At 44.5% G+C, this 18467-nt stretch overlaps 1 pseudogene; it reads left to right on the top strand.

The window, feature by feature from the left end:
* Nucleotides 1-2617: 2617 nt before the first annotated feature.
* LOC118363470 (putative E3 ubiquitin-protein ligase UNKL) overlaps nucleotides 2618-18467 on the top strand; it is a 46174-nt pseudogene continuing 30324 nt past the window's right edge.

Genomic DNA, 18467 nt, shown 5'->3' with positions numbered 1-18467 from the left:
ACTCTGTTGGAGAGTTGTCTTCTAGGGGACAGTTGATGTTAGTTTGTTCAGGTTTTGACTCTGGTGGGAACACATGATGTAAGATCATGGAAACAGAAGGTGGTTCCTTGGTGGAAGAAGGAGTGCCCTTGCTGAGGGAAAGCTAGGTGGTATCCGTCAGTATGTGCTGCCTCTGTGACCTCTCAGAGTTTTGAGTGGTGGGAATTTATATGAATTTATATGTACCAGTGAGTGAAGTAAGTAAGAAAACAGAAGGTGGTTCCTTGGTAGACTGAAGAGTGCACCTGCGGCTATTCGGGAAAGAAATAGGGCTAACAGAGTGTAGGAATATGACTCCTGAGAATCTAGTTGATTTTCAAAAGAAGAGGTCTTTAGTCCATAGGGTCATTAAGTCTGTCCCGAGAAATTCATGGAGACAGTTCTGCTCTACAATAGGCAGGGCTACTGAGCTGGGGGGGATCACGCTTTGGATGAAGTACACAAGCAACGCAGGTGTGAAGATTTTAAATACTCATGTTAGTGTGTATAAGAAAGGGATACTGTTGACTCTTCATTGGATGCTGTTTTTTTACCATACATGAGATGCGTTTAGCCTTAATAGGGTGTGGATATACAGCCCCAGGTCATGGTCACTTGTGCTATGGAATGTTTAAGCATCAACATGATGAGGTCATGTATGTTCTTCTGAGATTATTTAATAACATTTGGAGTGAGGGGGTTATACCTTCTGGTTGGTAACGTGCAGTAATATGACCTTATGTTAAGCCTGGTAAAGGACCCTTCATGATGCTGATAGATATAGACCAATAGCACTGACCTTTAACTTGTGTAAACTGATGGAAAATATGACAATAAATAGATTGTCATGATTTCCTGGAACATAGAGGTTTATTGGGTCAATGTCAAAGTGGATTCCGTAAAGGTAGAGCTACTTTGGATGCATTAGAAACGGTGATCAATGAAGTTGAAGAAACTCTGGTCATGAAAGAAGTAATGACTACTGTCTTTATTATGGAACAGTGGCAACGAGTGGGCTTCACAGGCTGGACAGAATCCAGTGTAGCGCTATAAGGATATGCATTGGTGCATTCAAATCAACATCTGTATGTGCCTTACTAGTGGAGGCAGGTGAGATGCCCTTGGTTATATGGCGTAAAAAAAATGGTCATTAGCTTATTGAGTTGAAAGGCTGTGAGGTTGAGCCTCCCACTGCTACTGTTCTAGATGACTGTTGGGAATATGCTAGTAGACAAGGCAGTGGTTTTGGTTGGACAGTTGGAAAGCTTGCTGATGAGAGTGGTTTTAGGGAGTTGGAGGTTGGCCATTCTGTGGTGATAGGGGATGTTCCTCCATGGTTACTCCCAGATCCTGTTTTTGATCTAGCCTTGGTAGAGAAAAATAAAAGATTGGTCATAAGTCAGTGATAAAGGGAAACTGGGTGACAATTACATTGGTAGAAGTTTTTATGCTTTTCTACCACTTTTCAAAATTGGATCCAAGGACCCAGATAGTGGAGCACAGGCGTTTACATTCTGGACTTTGATGTGCAGATATGTAGAAGACTAACAGAGTTATTGTCAGTGTACTCAGTTGAACTGCTGGCGATAATAGTTGCCCTCCAGTGGCTAGAGGACGTACAACCTGTTAGAATTATAGTGTGCTCAGATTCTCTGTTTGTATTGAATAGTTTATCATCTGGTACATCTAATAGGAGTCACCTACTATTGGAGGTATTCATGTTATTATGGAGAATTGAGAGACTGGGTGTCGTAGTGAGATTCTGCTGTGTTCCAGCACATTCACGTGTTGAAGAGAATTATATTATAGACCAGTTAGCCAAAAGAGCTTTGAAACAATATACAATTTAGATTAATCTTCCACTGGCTAGAGGTGAGGCCAAATGTAAGATTAGAGACATTTTTGATAGATGTGCGGGAGAAGAGATGGGACTTTGAGCCCAAGAGCCGGCATTTACATGCCCTTCGAAGAAAGGTCGGTGGACCAAGATTCAAAGGTCAGATTGGGAAGGAAGAGGTCATGTTTGCTCAATTGCGCTTAGGACATTGTACATTGAACTCATCATTACATCTGGTTGGCAAGCATGTGAATGGTTTGTGCATGGAGTGTATGGTCGATGAAATGGTGGAGCATGTGTTGTTATATTGTTGTAAGTATGTTGAAGAGAGGGAAAGATTGAAGTGTAGGGTCATTGAGGTAGAACAGGGTTGGAGAGGTTTGGAAGCAATTTTTGGAATGGGGGAGGGTCTATTAGAAGTTAGTAGGGCCCTTTTTTTATTTTCTCAGAAGTACTGAGTTAGGTAAGAGGTTTTAGAAATGTTGTAAATCGTGATTAACCACACACTCCAGCACAGTAGGTAGCGGCATACACTTTAAACGTTTGTTTGCGGACCGCCAGTATATCATAGAAGAAGAAAATCTTTGCTCTTTTTCCCACTGCCGGCCACTGGGCTTCCTCTCAATACCATATTTGGTAGTGAGTGGAAACGCCACCCGAACGCTCCACATTTATACATCCGGTGAAATATCTGGTTCAATCTGTGGTACTGTATCTTTGCTTACACTTCCTGGTACCAGGCGCAAGCGTACAACAGTAAAGAATGCGGACTTGGTCGCACACTGGATACAGGACGCGGGTAGGAAGGCTAGAAAATGAAAACACATACACAGCCCCCGTCCTCGTCGGTGATTACGATCACCGGTGGACCTTCCTCCTCCTCGCCCGCAGGAGGCACGACGTCTCCCGCCAACGTCCTGCACGTACAGCCTGAGAAACCTCAACACTACACGTACGTAGACCACATATAGACACACACAACTTCACGTGTGTAAGTAAACATACCAAAACACCACTGAGGTTAAGAGAATCAGTTGATCCTGTCGGATTTGAATGAAAGTATTCTCTCAGTTATCTCAGGTTTGGATGAATGTGTACCCGTTCTAGGGGCCTACTGGTGACTGAGTTGGTATGTTTTGGATAGGCAGAGGTGAACTGTTTGGGGAGCTGTCAGTGTTATCCATATGTAGAGTTGACCTGAGTTAACATTTTGTGTCCGGATATTATAATATGCAATACAATTACAATGTAAGACTCTAATAATTATTTGATTTAATGGTTGGTCTAACTACCTATAATTGGTTCATAAGTTATCTTTGTGTGTGTCTGTTTTTTTTGAGAGAGAGAGTAAGAGAGCAACATAGGTGCTATGACTCCTGCAGCTTGCGATAGTTATCGTTTGGTGTCAAATATAAGACATACACTAATACACTAGTCATTAATCAATCACCACCGGCAACCTCTTTCCCTCTCTGCCCCCCTCCATGCAGGTATCTGAAGGAGTTCAGGACAGAACAGTGTCCTCTGTTCGTTCAGCACAAGTGTACCCAGCACCGACCCTTTGCCTGCTTCCACTGGCACTTCCTGAACCAGCGGCACCGCAGACCCATCTGTAGGCGGGACGGAACCTTCAACTACAGTCCAGATGTTACTGTACCAAATACGACGAGAGCACAGGCACCTGCCCTGATGCGGACGAGTGAGTGTGTGTCAGAGAGAGAGAGAGTGTTTGTCTGTGTGCTGGGTGGGTACCAAGGATTTAAAAAATTGATTTAATGTATTGGTACTCAGATAGACAGAGACACTATTGTTTTATTCAATAAAAAAACAATGTTTTTGGGGCAAAAGAATAGTCATTCCTTGAGTTCCCGACATGAATATTTACTGAACATGCTCTACATTGCATAGTAAAGCACCTGGGATTGGGATTTCTTTTCAAATTGAGGTTACTGTTTATCAATGAGGTGAGAGGATGCACCCACTAACGATTCTAGCACCTGTAACCATCCCGGTGAATAGCTGAAGTGATGGCTGTTGACTGCAGTGCTTTGCAGCTGAAAGCAGCACCACTCCCCCCATAACTCAGTCAGATCAGGAGAAGTGCTAACACATCACTTACTCACACCTAGCCCATTAACACACACACAGGGGGAATGCAAATGATGAAGACTGTGGCTCTGAGCCAATATCACGTGACCCATCAAGATGTGTAAATTGTTTTTCCCCCTGTATGTTTAAAAAATAACAATTGACAATAGAATAATTGTATCTCTCAACAGTGTGATTTCCAGATGTCCGTTTCTGCAAGGCGACACAGAGCAGCGGTATCATCTGAGGTACTATAAGACGGGCTTCTGTATCCACGAGACGGACGGGAAGGGCACACGGATCACATGACCTACGATGTCCCGTCTACGACGTCAGGTAGAGTGGAGACGCGTCATACAAATACAATGACCCAAAGTCGGAGACGGGGTCTCTCAATCTTGAAGTCTAGGCTCTTTTGTCTGTTTCATTGTTCTGTTTCTAACTGGTCTCGTTGCCATGACGTCCCTCTCCCCCTCTCAAGGGAGGTGCAGGTGATGGAGTCTCAGGGGGGGTCGGGGGCTGCACAGGGAGGAGGAGGGGACGGGCTGGTGGCTAGTACTGCCCTCATTGAGAAGATCTTGAGTGAGGAACCCCGTTGGCAGAGTACGGCTATACACACACAATACACATCTTTTAACTGATCTTGGAAGATTCTATATGAAGGCCATGATTCCAATGCTAATACATTCCTCTCTCTCTCTCCTCTCTCTGTAGATAACAACTATGTGTTGTCCCACTACAAGACAGATCTGTGTAAAAAACCTTCTCGTCTGTGTCGCCAAGGTTATGCCTGTCCCTACTACCACAACAGCAAAGACAGGAGGCGTAGTCCACACAAACACAAATACAGGTACAAACAGGAGGAGTAGTCCACACAAACACAAATACAGGTACAAACAGGAGGAGTAGTCCACACAAACACAGGTACAAACAGGAGGAGTAGTCCACACAAACACAGGTACAAACAGGAGGATTAGTCCACACAAACACAAATACAGGTACAAACAGGAGGAGTAGTCCACACAAACACAGGTACAAACAGGAGGAGTAGTCCACACAAACACAAATACAGGTACAAACAGGAGGAGTAGTCCACACAAACACAAATACAGGTACAAACAGGAGGAGTAGTCCACACAAACACAGGTACAAACAGGAGGAGTAGTCCACACAAACACAGGTACAAACAGGAGGAGTAGTCCACACAAACACAAATACAGGTACAAACAGGAGGATTAGTCCACACAAACACAAATACAGGTACAAACAGGAGGAGTAGTCCACACAAACACAGGTACAAACAGGAGGAGTAGTCCACACAAATACAGGTACAAACAGGAGGAGTAGTCCACACAAACACAAATACAGGTACAAACAGGAGGAGTAGTCCACACAAACACAGGTACAAACAGGAGGAGTAGTCCACACAAATACAGGTACAAACAGGAGGAATAGTCCACACAAACACAAATACAGGTACAAACAGGAGGAGTAGTCCACACAAACACAGGTACAAACAGGAGGAGTAGTCCACACAAACACAGGTACAAACAGGAGAAGTCCACACAAACACAAATACAGGTACAAACAGGAGGATTAGTCCACACAAACACAAATACAGGTACAAACAGGAGGAGTAGTCCACACAAACACAGGTACAAACAGGAGGAGTAGTCCACACAAATACAGGTACAAACAGGAGGAGTAGTCCACACAAACACAGGTACAAACAGGAGGAGTAGTCCACACAAACACAAATACAGGTACAAACAGGAGGAGTAGTCCACACAAACACAGGTACAAACAGGAGGAGTAGTCCACACAAATACAGGTACAAACAGGAGGAGTAGTCCACACAAACACAAATACAGGTACAAACAGGAGGAGTAGTCCACACAAACACAGGTACAAACAGGAGGAGTAGTCCACACAAACACAGGTACAAACAGGAGGAGTAGTCCACACAAACACAAATACAGGTACAAACAGGAGGAGTAGTCCACACAAACACAAATACAGGTACAAACAGGAGGAGTAGTCCACACAAACACAGGTACAAACAGGAGGAGTAGTCCACACAAACACAAATACAGGTACAAACAGGAGGAGTAGTCCACACAAATACAGGTACAAACAGGAGGAGTAGTCCACACAAACACAAATACAGGTATAAACAGGAGGAGTAGTCCACACAAACACAGGTACAAACAGGAGGAGTAGTCCAGACAAATACAGGTACAAACAGGAGGAGTAGTCCACACAAACACAGGTACAAACAGGAGGAGTAGTCCACACAAACACAAATACAGGTACAAACAGGAGGAGTAGTCCACACAAACACAGGTACAAACAAGAGGAGTAGTCCACACAAACACAGGTACAAACAGGAGGAGTAGTCCACACAAATACAAACACAGGTACAAACAGGAGGAGTAGTCCACACAAACACAGGTACAAACAGGAGGAGTAGTCCACACAAACACAAATACAGGTACAAACAGGAGGAGTAGTCCACACAAACACAGGTACAAACAGGAGGAGTAGTCCACACAAACACAGGTACAAACAGGAGGAGTAGTCCACACAAACACAGGTACAAACAGGAGGAGTAGTCCACACAAACACAGGTACAAACAGGAGGAGTAGTCCACACAAACACAAATACAGGTACAAACAGGAGGAGTAGTCCACACAAATACAGGTACAAACAGGAGGAGTAGTCCACACAAACACAGGTACAAACAGGAGGAGTAGTCCACACAAACACAGGTACAAACAGGAGGAGTAGTCCACACAAACACAGGTACAAACAGGAGGAGTAGTCCACACAAACACAGGTAGAGGTACAAACAGGAGGAGTAGTCCACACAAACACAAATGCAGGTACAAACAGGAGGAGTAGTCCACACAAGCACAAATACAGGTACAAACAGGAGGAGTAGTCCACACAAACACAGGTACAAACAGGAGGAGTAGTCCACACAAACACAAATACAGGTATAAACAGGAGGAGTAGTCCACACAAATACAGGTACAAACAGGAGGAGTAGTCCACACAAACACAGGTACAAACAGGAGGAGTAGTCCACACAAACACAGGTACAAACAGGAGTAGTAGTCCACACAAATACAGGTACAAACAGGAGGAGTAGTCCACACAAACACAGGTACAAACAGGAGGAGTAGTCCACACAAATACAGGTACAAACAGGAGGAGTAGTCCACACAAACACAAATACAGGTACAAACAGGAGGAGTAGTCCACACAAACACAGGTACAAACAGGAGGAGTAGTCCACACAAACACAGGTACAAACAGGAGGAGTAGTCCACACAAACACAAATACAGGTACAAACAGGAGGAGTAGTCCACACAAACACAAATACAGGTACAAACAGGAGGAGTAGTCCACACAAACACAGGTACAAACAGGAGGAGTAGTCCACACAAACACAAATACAGGTACAAACAGGAGGAGTAGTCCACACAAACACAGGTACAAACAGGAGGAGTAGTCCACACAAACACAGGTACAAACAGGAGGAGTAGTCCACACAAACACAGGTACAAACAGGAGGAGTAGTCCACACAAATACAGGTACAAACAGGAGGAGTAGTCCACACAAACACAAATACAGGTACAAACAGGAGGAGTAGTCCACACAAATACAGGTACAAACAGGAGGAGTAGTCCACACAAACACAAATACAGGTACAAACAGGAGGAGTAGTCCACACAAACACAAATACAGGTACAAACAGGAGGAGTAGTCCACACAAACACAGGTACAAACAGGAGGAGTAGTCCACACAAACACAGGTACAAACAGGAGGAGTAGTCCACACAAATACAGGTACAAACAGGAGGAGTAGGCCACACAAACACAAATACAGGTATAAACAGGAGGAGTAGTCCACACAAATACAGGTACAAACAGGAGGAGTAGTCCACACAAACACAGGTACAAACAGGAGGAGTAGTCCACACAAACACAAATACAGGTACAAACAGGAGGAGTAGTCCACACAAACACAGGTACAAACAGGAGGAGTAGTCCACACAAACACAGGTACAAACAGGAGGAGTAGTCCACACAAATACAAACACAGGTACAAACAGGAGGAGTAGTCCACACAAACACAGGTACAAACAGGAGGAGGAGTCCACACAAACACAGGTACAAACAGGAGGAGTAGTCCACACAAACACAAATACAGGTACAAACAGGAGGAGTAGTCCACACAAACACAGGTACAAACAGGAGGAGTAGTCCACACAAACACAGGTACAAACAGGAGGAGTAGTCCACACAAATACAAAGACAGGTACAAACAGGAGGAGTAGTCCACACAAACACAGGTACAAACAGGAGGAGTAGTCCACACAAACAGGTACAAACAGGAGGAGTAGTCCACACAAACACAAATACAGGTACAAACAGGAGGAGTAGTCCACACAAATACAGGTACAAACAGGAGGAGTAGTCCACACAAACACAGGTACAAACAGGAGGAGTAGTCCACACAAACACAAATACAGGTACAAACAGGAGGAGTAGTCCACACAAATACAGGTACAAACAGGAGGAGTAGTCCACACAAACACAGGTAGAGGTACAAACAGGAGGAGTAGTCCACACAAACACAAATGCAGGTACAAACAGGAGGAGTAGTCCACACAAACACAAATACAGGTACAAACAGGAGGAGTAGTCCACACAAACACAGGTACAAACAGGAGGAGTAGTCCACACAAATACAAACACAGGTACAAACAGGAGGAGTAGTCCACACAAACACAGGTACAAACAGGAGGAGTAGTCCACACAAACACAAATACAGGTACAAACAGGAGGAGTAGTCCACACAAACACAAATGGTACAAACAGGAGGAGTAGTCCACACAAACACAAATACAGGTATAAACAGGAGGAGTAGTCCACACAAATACAGGTACAAACAGGAGGAGTAGTCCACACAAACACAAACACAAGTACAAACAGGAGGAGTAGTCCACACAAACACAGGTACAAACAGGAGTAGTAGTCCACACAAATACAGGTACAAACAGGAGGAGTAGTCCACACAAACACAGGTACAAACAAGAGGAGTAGTCCACACAAATACAGGTACAAACAGGAGGAGTAGTCCACACAAACACAAATACAGGTACAAACAGGAGGAGTAGTCCACACAAACACAGGTACAAACAGGAGGAGTAGTCCACACAAACACAGGTACAAACAGGAGGAGTAGTCCACCAAACACAAATACAGGTACAAACAGGAGGATTAGTCCACACAAACACAAATACAGGTACAAACAGGAGGAGTAGTCCACACAAACACAGGTACAAACAGGAGGAGTAGTCCACACAAATACAGGTACAAACAGGAGGAGTAGTCCACACAAACACAGGTACAAACAGGAGGAGTAGTCCACACAAACACAAATACAGGTACAAACAGGAGGAGTAGTCCACACAAACACAGGTACAAACAGGAGGAGTAGTCCACACAAACACAAATACAGGTACAAACAGGAGGAGTAGTCCACACAAACACAGGTACAAACAGGAGGAGTAGTCCACACAAACACAGGTACAAACAGGAGGAGTAGTCCACACAAACACAAATACAGGTACAAACAGGAGGAGTAGTCCACACAAATACAGGTACAAACAGGAGGAGTAGTCCACACAAACACAAATACAGGTACAAACAGGAGGAGTAGTCCACACAAACACAGGTACAAACAGGAGGAGTAGTCCACACAAATACAGGTACAAACAGGAGGAGTAGTCCACACAAACACAAATACAGGTACAAACAGGAGGAGTAGTCCACACAAATACAGGTACAAACAGGAGGAGTAGTCCACACAAACACAAATACAGGTACAAACAGGAGGAGTAGTCCACACAAACACAGGTACAAACAGGAGGAGTAGTCCACACAAAATACAGGTACAAACAGGAGGAGTAGTCCACACAAATACAGGTACAAACAGGAGGAGTAGTCCACACAAATACAAATACAGGTATAAACAGGAGGAGTCCACACAAACACAAATACAGGTATAAACAGGAGGAGTAGTCCACACAAACACAGGTACAAACAGGAGGAGTAGTCCACACAAACACAAATACAGGTACAAACAGAAGGAGTAGTCCACACAAACACAGGTACAAACAGGAGGAGTAGTCCAAACAAATACAGGTACAAACAGGAGGAGTAGTCCACACAAACACAGGTACAAACAGGAGGAGTAGTCCACACAAATACAGGTACAAACAGGAGGAGTAGTCCACACAAACACAAATACAGGTACAAACAGGAGGAGTAGTCCACACAAACACAAATACAGGTACAAACAGGAGGAGTAGTCCACACAAACACAAATACAGGTACAAACAGGAGGAGTAGTACACACAAACACAGGTACAAACAGGAGGAGTAGTCCACACAAATACAGGTACAAACAGGAGGAGTAGTCCACACAAACACAAATACAGGTACAAACAGGAGGAGTAGTCCACACAAATACAGGTACAAACAGGAGGAGTAGTCCACACAAACACAAATACAGGTACAAACAGGAGGAGTAGTCCACACAAACACAGGTACAAACAGGAGGAGTAGTCCACAAAACACAAATACAGGTACAAACAGGAGGAGTAGTCCACACAAATATTGGTACAAACAGGAGGAGTAGTCCACACAAACACAAATACAGGTATAAACAGGAGGAGTAGTCCACACAAACACAAATACAGGTACAAACAGGAGGAGTAGTCCACACAAACACAGGTACAAACAGGAGGAGTAGTCCACACAAACACAAATACAGGTACAAACAGGAGGAGTAGTCCACACAAACACAGGTACAAACAGGAGGAGTAGTCCACACAAACACAGGTACAAACAGGAGGAGTAGTCCACACAAACACAGGTACAAACAGGAGGAGTAGTCCACACAAACACAGGTACAAACAGGAGGAGTAGTCCACACAAACACAGGTACAAACAGGAGGAGTAGTCCACACAAACACAAACACAGGTACAAACAGGAGGAGTAGTCCACACAAACACAGGTACAAACAGGAGGAGTAGTCCACACAAACACAGGTACAAACAGGAGGAGTAGTCCACACAAATACAAACACAGGTACAAACAGGAGGAGTAGTCCACACAAACACAGGTACAAACAGGAGGAGTAGACCACACAAACACAAATACAGGTACAAACAGGAGGAGTAGTCCACACAAACACAGGTACAAACAGGAGGAGTAGTCCACACAAACACAGGTACAAACAGGAGGAGTAGTCCACACAAACACAGGTACAAACAGGAGGAGTAGTCCACACAAATACAGGTACAAACAGGAGGAGTAGTCCACACAAATACAGGTACAAACAGGAGGAGTAGTCCACACAAACACAGGTACAAACAGGAGGAGTAGTCCACACAAACACAGGTACAAACAGGAGGAGTAGTCCACACAAACACAGGTACAAACAGGAGGAGTAGTCCACACAAACACAGGTACAGGTACAAACAGGAGGAGTAGTCCACACAAACACAAATACAGGTACAAACAGGAGGAGTAGTCCACACAAACACAAATACAGGTACAAACAGGAGGAGTAGTCCACACAAACACAGGTACAAACAGGAGGAGTAGTCCACACAAACACAAATACAGGTATAAACAGGAGGAGTAGTCCACACAAATACAGGTACAAACAGGAGGAGTAGTCCACACAAACACAAACACAGGTACAAACAGGAGGAGTAGTCCACACAAACACAGGTACAAACAGGAGTAGTAGTCCACACAAATACAGGTACAAACAGGAGGAGTAGTCCACACAAACAGAGGTACAAACAGGAGGAGTAGTCCACACAAATACAGGTACAAACAGGAGGAGTAGTCCACACAAACACAGGTACAAACAGGAGGAGTAGTCCACACAAACACAGGTACAAACAGGAGGAGTAGTCCACACAAACACAGGTACAAACAGGAGTAGTAGTCCACACAAATACAGGTACAAACAGGAGGAGTAGTCCACACAAACACAGGTACAAACAGGAGGAGTAGTCCACAAAACACAGGTACAAACAGGAGGAGTAGTCCACACAAACACAGGTACAAACAGGAGGAGTAGACCACACAAACACAGGTACAAACCGGAGGAGTAGTCCACACAAACCAGGTACAAACAGGAGGAGTAGTCCACACAAACACAGGTACAAACAGGAGGAGTAGTCCACACAAACACAGGTACAAACAGGAGGAGTAGTCCACACAAACACAGGTACAAACAGGAGGAGTAGTCCACACAAACACAGGTACAAACAGGAGGAGTAGTCCACACAAACACAGGTACAAACAGGAGGAGTAGTCCACACAAATACAGGTACAAACAGGAGGAGTAGTCCACACAAATACAGGTACAAACAGGAGGAGTAGTCCACACAAATACAGGTACAAACAGGAGGAGTAGTCCACACAAACACAAACACAGGTACAAACAGGAGGAGTAGTCCACACAAACACAGGTACAAACAGGAGGAGTAGTCCACACAAACACAGGTACAAACAGTGGGAGTAGTCCACACAAACACAAACACAGGTACAAACAGAAGGAGTAGTCCACACAAATACAGGTACAAACAGGAGGAGTAGTCCACACAAACACAAACACAGGTACAGGTACAAACAGGAGGAGTAGTCCACACAAACACAAATACAGGTACAAACAGGAGGAGTAGTCCACAAACACAAATACAGGTACAAACAGGAGGAGTAGTCCACACAAATACAGGTACAAACAGGAGGAGTAGTCCACACAAACACAGGTACAAACAGGAGGAGTAGTCCGCACAAACACAAATACAGGTACAAACAGGAGGAGTAGTCCACACAAATACAGGTACAAACAGGAGGAGTAGTCCACACAAACACAAATACAGGTACAAACAGGAGGAGTAGTCCACACAAACACAAATACAGGTACAAACAGGAGGAGTAGTCCACACAAACACAGGTACAAACAGGAGGAGTAGTCCACACAAACACAAATACAGGTACAAACAGGAGGAGTAGTCCACACAAATACAGGTACAAACAGGAGGAGTAGGCCACACAAACACAAATACAGGTATAAACAGGAGGAGTAGTCCACACAAATACAGGTACAAACAGGAGGAGTAGTCCACACAAACACAGGTACAAACAGGAGGAGTAGTCCACACAAACACAAATACAGGTACAAACAGGAGGAGTAGTCCACACAAACACAGGTACAAACAGGAGGAGTAGTCCACACAAACACAGGTACAAACAGTAGGAGTAGTCCACACAAATACAAACACAGGTACAAACAGGAGGAGTAGTCCACACAAACACAGGTACAAACAGGAGGAGGAGTCCACACAAACACAGGTACAAACAGGAGGAGTAGTCCACACAAACACAAATACAGGTACAAACAGGAGGAGTAGTCCACACAAACACAGGTACAAACAGGAGGAGTAGTCCACACAAACACAGGTACAAACAGGAGGAGTAGTCCACACAAATACAAAGACAGGTACAAACAGGAGGAGTAGTCCACACAAACACAGGTACAAACAGGAGGAGTAGTCCACACAAATACAGGTACAAACAGGAGGAGTAGTCCACACAAACACAAATACAGGTACAAACAGGAGGAGTAGTCCACACAAATACAGGTACAAACAGGAGGAGTAGTCCACACAAACACAGGTACAAACAGGAGGAGTAGTCCACACAAACACAAATACAGGTACAAACAGGAGGAGTAGTCCACACAAATACAGGTACAAACAGGAGGAGTAGTCCACACAAACACAGGTAGAGGTACAAACAGGAGGAGTAGTCCACACAAACACAAATGCAGGTACAAACAGGAGGAGTAGTCCACACAAACACAAATACAGGTACAAACAGGAGGAGTAGTCCACACAAACACAGGTACAAACAGGAGGAATAGTCCACACAAACACAGGTACAAACAGGAGGAGTAGTCCACACAAACACAGGTACAAACAGGAGGAGTAGTCCACACAAACACAGGTACAGGTACAAACAGGAGGAGTAGTCCACACAAACACAAATACAGGTACAAACAGGAGGAGTAGTCCACACAAACACAAACACAGGTACAAACAGGAGGAGTAGTCCACACAAATACAGGTACAAACAGGAGGAGTAGTCCACACAAACACAGGTACAAACAGGAGGAGTAGTCCACACAAACACAGGTACAAACAGGAGGAGTAGTCCACACAAATACAGGTACAAACAGGAGGAGTAGTCCACACAAACACAGGTACAAACAGGAGGAGTAGTCCACACAAATACAGGTACAAACAGGAGGAGTAGTCCACACAAACACAAATACAGGTACAAACAGGAGGAGTAGTCCACACAAACACAGGTACAAACAGGAGGAGTAGTCCACACAAACACAGGTACAAACAGGAGGAGTAGTCCACACAAACACAAATACAGGTACAAACAGGAGGATTAGTCCACACAAACACAAATACAGGTACAAACAGGAGGAGTAGTCCACACAAACACAGGTACAAACAGGAGGAGTAGTCCACACAAATACAGGTACAAACAGGAGGAGTAGTCCACACAAACACAGGTACAAACAGGAGGAGTAGTCCACACAAACACAAATACAGGTACAAACAGGAGGAGTAGTCCACACAAACACAGGTACAAACAGGAGGAGTAGTCCACACAAACACAAATACAGGTACAAACAGGAGGAGTAGTCCACACAAATACAGGTACAAACAGGAGGAGTAGTCCACACAAATACAGGTACAAACAGGAGGAGTAGTCCACACAAACACAAATACAGGTACAAACAGGAGGAGTAGTCCACACAAATAAATACAGGTACAAACAGGAGGAGTAGTCCACACAAACACAAATACAGATACAAACAGGAGGAGTAGTCCACACAAACACAGGTACAAACAGGAGGAGTAGTCCACACAAATACAGGTACAAACAGGAGGAGTAGTCCACACAAACACAAATACAGGTACAAACAGGAGGAGTAGTCCACACAAATACAGGTACAAACAGGAGGAGTAGTCCACACAAACACAAATACAGGTACAAACAGGAGGAGTAGTCCACACAAACACAGGTACAAACAGGAGGAGTAGTCCACACAAACACAAATACAGGTACAAACAGGAGGAGTAGTCCACACAAATATTGGTACAAACAGGAGGAGTAGTCCACACAAACACAAATACAGGTATAAACAGGAGGAGTAGTCCACACAAACACAAATACAGGTATAAACAGGAGGAGTAGTCCACACAAACACAGGTACAAACAGGAGGAGTAGTCCACACAAACACAAATACAGGTACAAACAGGAGGAGTAGTCCACACAAACACAGGTACAAACAGGAGGAGTAGTCCACACAAACACAGGTACAAACAGGAGGAGTAGTCCACACAAACACAAACACAGGTACAAACAGGAGGAGTAGTCCACACAAACACAGGTACAAACAGGAGGAGTAGTCCACACAAACACAGGTACAAACAGGAGGAGTAGTCCACACAAACACAAATACAGGTACAAACAGGAGGAGTAGTCCACACAAACACAGGTACAAACAGGAGGAGTAGTCCACACAAACACAGGTACAAACAGGAGGAGTAGTCCACACAAATACAAACACAGGACAAGACAGGAGGAGTAGTCCACACAAACACAGGTACAAACAGGAGGAGTAGACCACACAAACACAAATACAGGTACAAACAGGAGGAGTAGTCCACACAAACACAGGTACAAACAGGAGGAGTAGTCCACACAAACACAGGTACAAACAGGAGGAGTAGTCCACACAAACACAGGTACAAACAGGAGGAGTAGTCCACACAAACACAGGTACAAACAGGAGGAGTAGTCCACACAAATACACGTACAAACAGGAGGAGTAGTCCACACAAACACAGGTACAAACAGGAGGAGTAGTCCACACAAACACAGGTACAAACAGGAGGAGTAGTCCACACAAACACAGGTACAAACAGGAGGAGTAGTCCACACAAACACAGGTACAGGTACAAACAGGAGGAGTAGTCCACACAAACACAAATACAGGTACAAACAGGAGGAGTAGTCCACACAAACACAAATACTGGTACAAACAGGAGGAGTAGTCCACACAAACACAGGTACAAACAGGAGGAGTAGTCCACACAAACACAAATACAGGTATAAACAGGAGGAGTAGTCCACACAAATACAGGTACAAACAGGAGGAGTAGTGCACACAAACACAAACACAGGTACAAACAGGAGGAGTAGTCCACACAAACACAGGTACAAACAGGAGTAGTAGTCCACAAAATACAGGTACAAACAGGAGGAGTAGTCCACACAAACAGAGGTACAAACAGGAGGAGTAGTCCACACAAATACAGGTACAAACAGGAGGAGTAGTCCACACAAACACAGGTACAAACAGGAGGAGTAGTCCACACAAACACAGGTACAAACAGGAGGAGTAGTCCACACAAACACAGGTACAAACAGGAGGAGTAGTCCACACAAATACAGGTACAAACAGGAGGAGTAGTCCACACAAACACAGGTACAAACAGGAGGAGTAGTCCACACAAATACAGGTACAAACAGGAGGAGTAGTCCACACAAACACAGGTACAAACAGGAGGAGTAGTCCACACAAACACAGGTACAAACCGGAGGAGTAGTCCACACAAACCAGGTACAAACAGGAGGAGTAGTCCACACAAACACAGGTACAAACAGGAGGAGTAGTCCACACAAACACAGGTACAAACAGGAGGAGTAGTCCACACAAACACAGGTACAAACAGGAGGAGTAGTCCACACAAACACAGGTACAAACAGGAGGAGTAGTCCACACAAACACAGGTACAAACAGGAGGAGTAGTCCACACAAATACAGGTACAAACAGGAGGAGTAGTCCACACAAATACAGGTACAAACAGGAGGAGTAGTCCACACAAACACAAATACAGGTACAAACAGGAGGAGTAGTCCACACAAACACAGGTACAAACAGGAGGAGTAGTCCACACAAACACAGGTACAAACAGGAGGAGTAGTCCACACAAACACAAATACAGGTACAAACAGGAGGAGTAGTCCACACAAATACAGGTACAAACAGGAGGAGTAGTCCACACAAACACAGGTACAAACAGGAGGAGTAGTCCACACAAACACAAATACAGGTACAAACAGGAGGAGTAGTCCACACAAATATTGGTACAAACAGGAGGAGTAGTCCACACAAACACAAATACAGGTATAAACAGGAGGAGTAGTCCACACAAACACAAATACAGGTACAAACAGGAGGAGTAGTCCACACAAACACAGGTACAAACAGGAGGAGTAGTCCACACAAACACAAATACAGGTACAAACAGGAGGAGTAGTCCACAAAACACAGGTACAAACAGGAGGAGTAGTCCACACAAACACAGGTACAAACAGGAGGAGTAGTCCACACAAACACAAACACAGGTACAAACAGGAGGAGTAGTCCACACAAACACAGGTACAAACAGGAGGAGTAGTCCACACAAACACAGGTACAAACAGGAGGAGTAGTCCACACAAACACAAATACAGGTACAAACAGGAGGAGTAGTCCACACAAACACAGGTACAAACAGGAGGAGTAGTCCACACAAACACAGGTACAAACAGGAGGAGTAGTCCACACAAATACAGGTACAAACAGGAGGAGTAGTCCACACAAACACAGGTACAAACAGGAGGAGTAGTCCACACAAACACAAATACAGGTACAAACAGGAGGAGTAGTCCACACAAACACAGGTACAAACAGGAGGAGTAGTCCACACAAACACAGGTACAAACAGGAGGAGTAGTCCACACAAACACAGGTACAAACAGGAGGAGTAGTCCACACAAATACAGGTACAAACAGGAGGAGTAGTCCACACAAATACACGTACAAACAGGAGGAGTAGTCCACACAAACACAGGTACAAACAGGAGGAGTAGTCCACACAAACACAGGTACAAACAGGAGGAGTAGTCCACACAAACACAGGTACAAACAGGAGGAGTAGTCCACACAAACACAGGTACAGGTACAAACAGGAGGAGTAGTCCACACAAACACAAATACAGGTACAAACAGGAGGAGTAGTCCACACAAACACAAATACAGGTACAAACAGGAGGAGTAGTCCACACAAACACAGGTACAAACAGGAGGAGTAGTCCACACAAACACAAATACAGGTATAAACAGGAGGAGTAGTCCACACAAATACAGGTACAAACAGGAGGAGTAGTCCACACAAACACAAACACAGGTACAAACAGGAGGAGTAGTCCACACAAACACAGGTACAAACAGGAGTAGTAGTCCACACAAATACAGGTACAAACAGGAGGAGTAGTCCACACAAACAGA

This window comes from Oncorhynchus keta, chromosome 3 (assembly GCF_023373465.1).
Source record: "Oncorhynchus keta strain PuntledgeMale-10-30-2019 chromosome 3, Oket_V2, whole genome shotgun sequence".
In the NCBI taxonomy this organism is placed as follows: Eukaryota; Metazoa; Chordata; class Actinopteri; order Salmoniformes; family Salmonidae; genus Oncorhynchus; species Oncorhynchus keta.
The sequence above is the reverse complement of the archived record's forward strand: the minus strand, read 5'-3'. Positions and strand labels throughout refer to the sequence as shown.